The sequence below is a fragment of the Myotis davidii genome, unplaced genomic scaffold (assembly GCF_000327345.1).
Source record: "Myotis davidii unplaced genomic scaffold, ASM32734v1 scaffold1905, whole genome shotgun sequence".
In the NCBI taxonomy this organism is placed as follows: domain Eukaryota; kingdom Metazoa; phylum Chordata; class Mammalia; order Chiroptera; family Vespertilionidae; genus Myotis; species Myotis davidii.
In genome coordinates, this window is record NW_006296282.1 from 215,915 (window position 1) to 225,889 (window position 9,975).

General features: G+C 36.3%; 1 long non-coding RNA gene across 1 annotated transcript in view; it reads left to right on the top strand.

Annotated features, from left to right (window-relative positions):
• The window catches only part of LOC107184312, a 20,071-nt gene that overhangs the window by 7,457 nt on the left and 2,639 nt on the right, over positions 1-9,975 (top strand). Inside the window, exon 2 of the long non-coding RNA XR_001515132.1 lies at positions 2,922-2,925. This is a non-coding gene — a long non-coding RNA (uncharacterized LOC107184312). The remainder of the gene's footprint in view (positions 1-2,921; positions 2,926-9,975) is intronic.

The following is a 9,975-nucleotide window of genomic DNA, read 5'->3' on the forward strand; positions in this document are numbered from 1 at the left end:
TAATCCTTAAAACTGTATTGCTATGCAGTTGTAAAAAAGTACTCTTACACTTTGAGACAGCATGGAGGGAACTAGAGAGTGTTATGCTAAGCAATATAAGCCAGTCAGAGAACGATAAGTATCACATGATCTCACTCATTTGTGGAATATAATGAACAACATAAATTGAAAAACAAAAATAAATCCAGAGACAGAGAAGCATTGAACAAACCTTCAAATCTTAGAAGGGAAGGCAGAGGAGGGTTGGAGAGTGGGGAGAAGGTAAGAGATCAACCAAAGACTTGTATGCATGCATATAAGCATAACCAATGGATACGGACACTAGGGTGGTGGGGGCATATCCTGGGGGGTGGGAGTGGCCAGGGAGGGTCAATGGGGGAAAAAGGAGACATATGTAATACTTTAAACAATAAAAAAATCATAAAAAAGAAAAATATGTTGAACTATATCAGAATTAAAAACTTTTGTGCATCAAAGGACAACAGAATGAAAAGGCAACCCATGTAACGGGAGAAAATATTTGAAATAATATATCTGATAATTAGTTAATACCCAGAATATATAAAGAATTCCTAAAACTAACCAAAAAAAAAATTCCATTATAAAATGGCCAAAAGACTTGAATAGATATTTCTTCAAAAAATATATGCAAATGTCCAAGAAAAAGCCACTAATTAAGGAAATATAAATCAAAACCATAAGGAAATACCACTTCACATCCATTAGGATGACTATTATAAAAAAAGAAAATAACTGTTGGCAAGGATGTGGAAAAATTAGAACCTTTGTGCATTGCTGGTAGAAATGCAGAATAGTGCAGCTGCTATGGAAAACATTCTGGTCAGGAATCAGGTAACTAAAAATAGAATTACCATATGACCGAGCACTTCCACTTCTAGATACCCAAAAGAATTGAAAGCAGAGACTCAAACATATATTTGTACACCATGTTCATAGCAGCATGATTTATAATAGCCAAAGGTGGAAATATTCCAAGTGACCATTGATGAATGAATGAATAAACAAAATGTGATAAATACATTCAGCCTTTAAAAGGGATGAAATTTTTACACATGCTACAACTTGGATGAACCTTGAGGACAATATCTAAGTTAAATTAACAATATCTAAGTTAAATTAAGCCAGTTACAAAAGGACAAATACTCCATGATCCCACTGATATTAGGTATCTAAAATAATCCAACTTATAGAAATAGAAGGTAGAATGGTGGGGGCAAGGGCTAGGGACAAGGAGACAGTGGAGAATTACCATTTAATGGATACAGAGTTTCAATTTGGGAGGATGAAAGTATTTTGGAAATGGATAGTGGTGATGGTTGCACAACACTGTGATTGTATACCTACAATGGTTAAAATAGAAAAACTTATGTTATGTATATTTTACTACAATAAAAAATAAACCAAATAAAATAAGCAGGTGTGTGACTCTTCAGCTTATACTCTTATCTACTATGGTCCCGTGACTACTAGTAGCTGTTTAGACTCTCCAAGAGAAAGCTTAGTTCAGCACCCTCAGGTTCAAATGTAAAATTGTGAAGCCATAAAAAGCATACAGAGCACCTGGTATCATCACAATGCTACTTGAGAAAATTATTTATACAGTTATCAAGCCCCAAATGCATTCCTGAAAAGTAATTTTAAATGTGCCAAGCTGAATGAAAACCTTTACTACAAATAGGAAAATAGCTAATTTGACTGCAAATGATTATCAGCAAGCTGTTCTTAACAACTCCCTCAAACTGGAGTTAAAACCTGTTACATGAGTTTTCCTAGTCTAACAAACAGTCAGATTCCAAATACTTAACTATTCATGAACTTCTCTTGCTTGTAACACATGAACCCATCAGATGAAAACACCGGCTGTTTCTGGTACAACATGATTATTTCTTCTTGTGTTTTCTCCTTTTTTAGTTTAATTCATGGGCAAAGTGTCAACATTTGGTACAGGGTGTGGGACCTGCAGTATTTCTTAAATTAAGAAACAAAAGGTAGAGTTTTCAGTTAATGTTTCGGTTTGTATTGATTTTTGGAAGGAGAAACAGAACCTAGAATATTAAGACAATGGAAATGTTTTTTTAAGCTAAATCCCATAATCCTATATAATAAAAGAGAAACATGTAAATTGACCATCCCTTTGCTATGCTCACTAGCCAATCAGGAGTGAATATGCAAATTAACCTGACAAAGCTGGTGGGTTAATTTGCATACAGAGGCGCCAGGCAGAGAGCAGAAGTGGGAGAGCTGGCAGCTTGGGGGGATGTGGCTCCCTCTATTGCTCCCTTAGGAGGACATGGCTCCCTTAGTCACCAGGTGGAGAGCAGAGCAGAAGAGCCAGAGGCTTGGGGGTCTCAGACAATTCACTCATATGATTTCAAAGACAGACAGAAAGTCCAGGATTGGAGAGGGCTTCCCTGAGGGCTCCCAGATTGGAGAGGGTGCAGGTTAGGCTGAGGGACCCCCATCCCCACCCCTGTGCATGAATTTTTGTGAACCTGGCCCCTAGTCTTTATATAATGAGAGAATGTTGTCTGATATTGTAAATGTGATAAAATCCAGGTACCCATGAGAAGGCTCTCTAGGCATTAACACTATTGGTAGCCTTTTTCATTACCACCATCACACCACCACCACTACCAAATAACTAAGAATTTCATTTACTTAAATTATCAAGATTTCCCCCCTTTGCTTCAACATTGTTTCTTCAGTACATCACAATACTAACTAAAGTATTACTACCACCACTACTACTACTACTACTACTACTAGCTAACATTTAGTGAGCACTTACATGTCAAGCACTGTGCTATAAGGTTCCTATGCATTTCCTCTTTGATTATCATCATAACTTTATAGAGTAGATATCTTACTAATTTTATTTCATAGATGAGGAAATGAAGAAGACTAGTAGATTAGTAGTAAATGTCAGAGCTGGGATTCAAATCCTGACTTCAGGCTACTAAGTCCATGTATCTAACTGCCATGTAGACTACCTCTCTACAATCCTCCTCTTAGAATGAAAAATCATTTTATAACACTATGTTCCAACCTCAGGCTTCATATATTGTATTTATCAGTTAGTTACAGAATTCAAGCTTAATAATTAAGCAGATTGAAGCAGTGATCTATCTGATATGGGTCTTTCCCAAGATATCTGGCTCACTGCTTTAACTCAGATCCTAAGAGCCAATTCTGGAGTCCTTCTTTGCTTTCTAATTCCATCATTTCTTTGACTCCACAATAGGAAAACTACTCTGTTCTCTGAGGAATGAACGCCCCCATCTGTTAATAGAAAGCCATAAGAAAGTAGGGTTTTATAATGTAGAGTTGCACCTGAGTCAGTAATTTCCTAATTTATCTGTTCTCTATATTGAAGTACACTTGTAGACTAAGACTACCAATAGTGGCATACATAATTTTTGCACATTTACACATATTCTTTATACTTTTTCTCCCCATCCACATTGAATATTCTTGAGTAGTCATTTGTCATTAATGCTTCAAAATTCATCAGCTTGAAAACAGAAGGCCTGGACACGACAGTCTCTTCAAATTATCTTTAGCTCTATTGTATGATCTCCCAGGGCAACATTAAAAAATTGCTGTAGGAAAAGTTTCATTGTCCTTTCCTTCCAATCCCTGTCCCACTTGTAATAATGTCACAACCTTGCAATAGCCCATTGAAGCAAGATTGAAAAACTGAGATGGCATGTATAACAGCATAATTATTCTTTTTTCGGAATATATTTGTATTATTTTCAGAGAGGAAAAGAGAGGGAGAGAGAGAAACATCAATGATGAGAGAGAATCACTGATCAGCTGCCTCACACTGGGAATCAAACCTGCAACGTGGGCATGTGACCTGACGGGGAATCAAACCATGATCTTCTGGTTCATAGGTTGACACTCAACCACTGAGCCATGCTGACTGGGTGACAGCACAATTATTCTTTTTCTGTTCAACTCACACAAGTCCAAGTGCCACTAACAACAGAATCCTCTCTCAATCGATAAACAACTATGATAACAAAAACTACATTCTCAAGAAAGAACAGTTTATCTGAACATTATTCTGACTAGGGATGAATGTTATTTGGCCCAGGAATTCATAATAAAATATCACCCCCTCATTCTTTTCCTCAAAAGTATGAGCAACAACAACAAAAAACAACAATAAGCAACAAGTTTGTGCATGTACTGTGTGTACAACATCATTCTAGGCACTAGAGATATAAGGTAACATAAAGATATAAAAGATACAGAGTTGTGTAGAGAAAGACTTCAGTTCAGTAAAGAAGAAAGAAAAATTAAATAAAATTCAGAGTACAGCACATTATAGTTAAGTGAAATGGTAGACATATGCCTAGAATTCTATGAACACAAAAGAGCATCTATTTTAGATTTGGCAGATAGTACTCAGGGAAAATATTTTGGAGTAGATGACATTTAAACTGAGCTTGTGGGGGCGGGGTCAGAAGTTAAAATTAACTTGGGTGAAGTGGCATTTGAGGTAGTGTACTGGGCCTCCATAATATCTGGTTGTAAAATCCAGGGCAGTTTGTGTCCAAGAAAGACAATGGTCTTAAAGGGACCATGCACAAACTCATCCACTCAGAACTAAGGCGCTGGGTCAGGAGCTCAAAAAGTTCCAGGGACATGTGGAGAGTAACTGAATGGACTAATTTCAATACAAGGGCTTCAGATGTAGAGGTCAGGGAAGCTTTATCCAAGTCAGAAGTGCAGGCAAGCAAGCACCATCATCCTTTTATTGAGCCCTGCCCCCTATGCAATCTGCCATCGAAGGTGAGCACCAAATCTGCGAGCTTTATGAAAATGGCAAACACTGTTTGCCCCTCCCTAATGATTCCCTGAGATCGTACCCTCACAAATCATATGTCTACCTGAACCTCTTTTAGTGGCTTGTCCACATAAAAAGCCAGCCTTGGTTCAAGGTGCAAGCTTTCCTAAACTTAACGAGGAGTCCAAAATTCTCAAACAACCATCAGCTAGACTGGTTGCCCCCCATACATCTTTCTAAGCAGCCACAGTTCAGCTAGTAACAGCCAGCCTCAGTTTGCAGCTTAGCCTCTCCCAGATGCCTAAAAGCCCAGCAGAGATAGCTACCAATTGCAGATCACATTGTAGCTCCCATCAGGGCATAGGCAGCAGATGACACTGGCCTTTACCAGAGACCTTTCGAGGAAGCACCCAAGAGCAACAAACATAGTCAGCTTCAGACCACAATAGAGCACCACACAAGCAATTCCACAAAGGACACACCCAAATATCAGACTAGGCAGGCACCAGATTCCCATTAAAGTGAATCCTGCACCAGAGGGTCAGTCCCCTCACAATAGCTTGTCCACTGTAGTCATGGCCAGTCCTCACAGCCAGTCAGCCTGAAGGTCAATCCCAACCATTGAAATGCCACCAATAATCAAGGTTTAACTACAACAAGAGGGCACACATAATGATACAAAGAACACCCTTGGAGCACCCCACTCAGGTGACAGGGAGATAGCACTGCTGGGCAGCACAGAACACCTAGTACATAAGGCTACTCTGCCAAGACTGGGAGATAAAGCAGATATGCATAATACATAAAAACAAACACAGGGAGGCAGCCAAAATGAGGAGACATATGTTCCAAATGAAAGAACAAGACAAAACTCCAGAAAAAAATATAAACAAATTGGAGGCAATCACTCTACTAGATACAGAGTTCAAAACACTGGTTATAAGAATGCTCAATAAACTTAGGGGAAGAATAAAGGAACTCAGTGAGAATTTCCATAGAGAGATAGAAACTATAAAAAAGAACCAGTCAGAAATGAAGACTATAATATTGGAAATGAGGAATATATAGATACAATCAATAGCAGATTAGGTGATGCAGAAGACCGAATCAGTGATCTGAAAGACAAGGTAGCATTAAACACACAATCTAAAGAGCAAAAACAAAAAAAAAAATTAACCAGGATAGTTTAAAAGACATCTGGCCCTAGCCAGTGTGGCTCAGTTGGTTGAGCATTGCCCCATGCACTGAAAGGCTGCTGGTTCAACTTCCAGTCAGGGCACATGACCAGGTTGCAGGTTCAAACTCCGGTAAGGGTAGATGCAGGAGGTAGCTGAAGGATGTTTTTCTCTCACATCACTGTTTTTCTCTCCCTCCCTCTCCCTTCCCCTCTCTCAATTGATTAATTAATTAAATTAAAGGCATCTTTTAAAAAAATAAAAGACATCTGAAATGTCAAGTGTACCAATACTGGCATTATAGAGGTACCAGAAAGAGAAGGGAGAGAGGAAGAGATTGAAAATCTATTTGAAAAAATGACAGAAAATTTCCCTAACTTGATGAAAGATATAGACATACAAGTCCAAGAACAATAAGAGTCCCAAACAAGATGAACCCCCAAAAGCCTAAACCAAGACAAATCATAATTAAAATGCCAAAGATTAAAGATAAGGAGAGAATGTTAAAAGTAGCAAGAGAAGAGCAGTTAGCTACTGACAAGATAGTGCCCATAAGACTATCAGCTGATTTCTCAACAGAAACATTTTAGGACAGATGAGACTGGCATGAAATATTCAAAGTGATAGAAAGCAATGACCTACAACCAAGGTTACTCTACCCAGCAAAGCTATCATTTAAAATTGAAGGACAGATAAGAGTTTTCCAAAGAAGATAAAGCTAAAGGAGTTAATCACTTTTAAACCAGTATTAATAAGAAATGACACAGGGATTCTTTAAGAAGAAAAGAAATTAAAAATATGAATAAGAAAATATAGCAAAGTAAAATAATTTGACCAATAAAGACAAGCACATAATAAAAGCAGTGGATTATCCAACACTAAATATAGTACAAAAGTGGAAAGGGAAAAGTAGGAAGATCATGTGTAATTGTTAACAATAAATTGGTAATACACATAAACACACACAAAAGAAATAAAAACTAATGAAAAACATAAATGTGGAAGGGGGTGAATAAACATATTAGTGATTGTAAAATGTGCTCATCCTCAAGTGACCATAAACTTAAAAATAGATTATTAGAAAAATGAAGTACATGGTAGCCACAAAACAAAAATTTACAAAAGATACACAAGAAATAAAGAGAAAGACATCCAAATACAACACAACAGAGTATAATCAACATACAATAGAAGAGAGCAAGAGAATAACAAATGAACAAAGTAGAACCCCCAAAACAACAACTAGAAAACAATAAATGCAAATAACCATATATGTATCAATAATTATTTCAAATGTTAATGGAATAAATACTCCAGTCAAAAGACATAGAGTGACTGAATGGATAAGAAAACAAGATCTATACATATGCTGCATATAAGAGGCCCACCACAGATCAAAGGACATACACAGACTGAAAATAAAGGGATGGCAAAAGATATTTCATGCAAATAAAACCCAAAAAATTCTTGGGCAGTAGTAATTATATAAGACAAAATGGACTTTTAAAAGAGCCCTGGCTTATTTGGCTCAATGGTTAGATGTCGCCCGTGGACTGAAGGGTCACATGTTTGATTCCAGGTGAAGGGCACGTACCTTGGTTGTGGTTCAATTCCCTGGCCCTGGTTGGGGTACATACAGGAAGCAACCAATAGATGTCTCTCATGCCAATGTTTCTCTCTCTCTCTCTCTCTCTCTCTCTCTCTCTCTCTCCCCTCCTTTTCCTCATCCATCCCTCCCTTCCACTCTCTCTAAAATCAATGAAAAAGCATATCCTAGTGAGGATTAAAAACAACAACAAAAACAACAAAGGCTTTAATAGGAGACAAAGAAGGGCATTTCATAATTATAAAAGGATCAATCCAAAAAGCGTTTATAACTTGTAAACATTTATACACCCAATGTATGATAACCTAAATACAAAAGTAAATATTTATGGACATAAAGGGAAATACCCACAGTAATACAGTAATAGTCGGAAACTTTAATGCCCCATTGATATCAATGGATAAATAAACAGACCGAAAATGAACATGGAAACAGTGGCCTAAAATGACATTAAATCAGATGTACTTAATTGATATTTTTAGAACATTTCACCCCAAACATGCAGAATATACAATTTTTTCAAGTACACATGCAACATTTTCAAGGATAGACCATTTGTGAGGCCACAAAACAAGTCTTAGTAATTTTAAGAAGACTGAGATAATATCAAGCATCCTCTCCAATCAAAATGGTATGAAACTAGAAACCAATTACAAGAAGAAAATTGAAAAACATACAAAGGCTAAATAACATGATACTGAAAAATAAATAGGTTAATAATGAAATCAAGGAAGAAATAAAGATACCTAACCTTGAAAAAAATAAAAATGAAAACACAAGGACCCCAAATCTATGGGACATACACAAAAAAGCAATCGTAAGAGGTAAATTAAAAAAATACAGACACCTCAAATAAACAATTTAAACTTACACCTAGAGAAACTGGAAAATAAAAACAAGCCCACAGTGAGCAGAAGGAAGGAAATAGTAAAGATCAGAGCAGAAATAAGTGAAAAAGAGTCTAAAAAGCAATACTAAAGATCAGTGAAACCAATAACTGTTTCTCTGTAAAGATAAATTGATAAGCCTTTCACTAAACTTATAAAGAAAAAAAGGGAGAGGATCCAAATTAACAAAATTGGAAATGAAAGAGTAGATAACAATTGACACCACAGAAATACAAAGGGTTTAATAAAATACAACAAAAATTATATGCCAACAAATTGGACAATCTAGAAGAAAAAAAATTCCTAGAAACATCCTGACTTCCAGGACTGAATCAAAAACAGCCAGAAAATCTGAACAGAGCCAAAAGTGCTAACAAAGTCGAATCAGTAATCCAAAAAATCCCAACAAATAAAAGCCCCAGATTATAAGCCTTCAAAGGTAAATTTTACCAAACGTTGAAATAATGAACATATATCCTTCTCAAACTATTCTATAAAATTGAAGAGGATGGGAGAATCCCAAGCTCGTGTTATGAGGTAAGCATTACCCCAATGCCAAAACTAGACAAAGATATCAAAAAAATAGAGAAAAAAATTATAGGGCAATATTTCAGATGAACCTAGATGCAATACATTAAAAAATTATAGACTATGATCAATTGGGTTTTATCTTGAGATAGAAGGTTGGTTCAATACCCACTAATCAATTAACATACCACATAAACAAAATAAAGACTAAAATCATATGTTAATATGAATACATACAGAAAAAAAATTTCACAAAATCCAGTACCCCTTGTTTGATAAAAACTCTCAGTAAAGTGGAAATAGACAGAGGGATCATAAATCAACATAATAAAGGGCACATATGACAAACCTACAGCTAACATAATACTCAATGGGCAACAACTAAAAGCATTTCCTTTAAGAACAGGAACAAGGCAAGGATGTCTATTTTCACCACTCTTGTTCAATATAGTACTGGAAGTCTTAGCCACAGCAATCAGACAAGAAAAAGAGATAAAAGGAATCCAAATTGGAAAGGTGGAAATAAAACTGTCATTATTCACAGACGACGGGATATTGTACATATAAAACCCTAAAGACTCCACCAGGAAACTACTAGGCTTAATAAATGAATTCAGCAAGGTAGCAGGCTACAAAATCAACATCCACAAATAGATGGCTTTTTTATACAGTAATAATGAACTCCCAGAAATAGAAATGAAAAAAGCAATCGCATTTACCACTGACACAACAACAAAAAATAAAATATCTAGGAATAAATTTAACCAAGGAGGTAAAAGACCTGCACTTGAAAAACTATGGGACATTGAAAACAGAAATAGGAAAAGATACAAACAAAAGGAAGCATATACCATGTTAACGGATTGGAAGAATTAACATCATTAAAATGTCTATATTATCCGAAGCAATCTACAGATTCAATGCAATCTCTATTAAAATACCAATGGCATGCTTCACAGAACT